The 1,645-nt window shown below is 37.9% G+C and overlaps 1 protein-coding gene across 1 annotated transcript in view; it reads right to left on the bottom strand.

The window, feature by feature from the left end:
• LOC107740971 (N-terminal Xaa-Pro-Lys N-methyltransferase 1) overlaps positions 1 to 1,285 on the bottom strand; it is a 16,643-nt gene extending 15,358 nt beyond the window's left edge. Inside the window, exon 1 of the mRNA XM_016553543.1 lies at positions 1,244 to 1,285. The gene's annotated coding sequence lies outside the window, so the exon portion shown is untranslated. The remainder of the gene's footprint in view (positions 1 to 1,243) is intronic.
• Between the last annotated feature and the right edge of the window lie 360 nt (positions 1,286 to 1,645).

The following is a 1,645-nucleotide window of genomic DNA, read 5'->3' as shown; positions in this document are numbered from 1 at the left end:
TGTCGGAAGGAGGGACTTTGTAGAAAACGAAGCGTTTGAGAGAGGCGGGGCATAGAGGAACTACAATAATGTACAGTATTTGAAAAATAATGTGTTTTTTGAACATTAAAGCATGTCAACATATTCTGTTACACCAAATACACAAAATAAAAAAATGACCCCTTTAAAGGTTCTTTATGAAACCATTTAGACAAAAAAGCATCGTGAAGCACCTTTATTTTTAAGAGTGTATGACAACATTTACAGGATGCATTGAGGAGGAGCCCAAACTACACTCAGTGGCCAAGTGATGCTTATAGTCCACGATATTGGTACAGATTCTGTGTAATGAACAATTCTTTGTGACTTTATATTTCAAGTTGAAAAAAAAGACATTTAGTTCCCACTTTAAGTGAACCTTAGTTCCCAGGTCATCTACAAGATGGATTAAAATGCTGATAAAGTCAAGAAAAGATGAGACATAAACACATGACAGTATGATTGAAATGTAAAAATGTAAAAAATAAAATAAAATAAATAATAATAATAAATAAATAAAACACGTTTATTCTGTGGCACCTAAAAAAATAATTTGGCCCCTAAGTTTTTTTCTTATAGGAGCCAATGGCTCCTTACTCGATTTTTTTGTCTGGAGCCCTGCATAGTTACACTGGTATACTCTTATAAACATCCTTTCTCTCTCATTTCCCAGAGATCTCCAGCCTCTTTAATAAATGTTCATCTGAACGGTCCTAGTTTCGATCCAGTATTTGTTTTGTATTCCATCCAGCCTCTTGTTCAGCCACTGTTGCTTTTTCTTTCTTCTCATCCCATCTTTTATTTTCACTCCCTTCATTACATGACAGCATGCTTTCTGTCTCGCCTACTTATGCTGGTCTCTCCTCCCCCACCAGCCCAACGTTTCACTGCTCTCCTCACACTCCCCTGGGTAACTCCTCTCTTCCTTCTTCTCCCTCCCGGCTGTGTCTGCTCATCCTCTTTCTGTCTCTCCTTCTCAGCCGAGCTGGCAGGGTATACAGATGATGACTCAGTACACTGCCTGTCTGCATCAGACAGCCTGAAGTCAGTCGATATTTAATCTGATCTGCTCTCTTTCACCCTATCTTCTTCTGTCTACTCCCTCTCTGGCTCCTGACACCTTTTACACTCTCATTAGAATTACAAAGAGGCTGAAGAAATGGAGCGGAAATCAACACTTCTGAAATGTCCTGAGACAGCAGAGCTGGCCGGCTCTTCTCCTTACCTGTCTCTGACTGTAGTCCTCTCTCTCTGTGCCCTCTTCACGTTTCTCCTTTCAGATTAATATGTTTGACAGTATAGTCACCTATAAAAGGGAGATACATACATAAAATATACATAGATACATACATAAAAGGGATATTTCAGCCAAAAATTACAATTGTCTTACTGTCTTATCTCATTTTTTAAAATATTGAAGGAAGAAAGTCATACAGGTTTGGAATGACATGAGGGTGGGTAAATGTTGATAAACTTTTCATTACAGGGTGAACAACCTCTTTAAGGCAGAGAGTGAAACATACAACCCCAATTCCAGAAAAGTTGGGACGTTTTTGTAAAATGCAATAAAATCAAGAATCTGTGATTTGTTAATTCTCTTAAGCTTTTTTTTAATTGACAAAAGTAC

The sequence above is a fragment of the Sinocyclocheilus rhinocerous genome, unplaced genomic scaffold, assembly GCF_001515625.1.
Source record: "Sinocyclocheilus rhinocerous isolate Xijiao unplaced genomic scaffold, SAMN03320098_v1.1 scaffold346, whole genome shotgun sequence".
In the NCBI taxonomy this organism is placed as follows: Eukaryota; Metazoa; Chordata; class Actinopteri; order Cypriniformes; family Cyprinidae; genus Sinocyclocheilus; species Sinocyclocheilus rhinocerous.
Note: the sequence above shows the minus strand (reverse complement) of the source record. Positions and strands in the feature narration are given on the sequence as shown.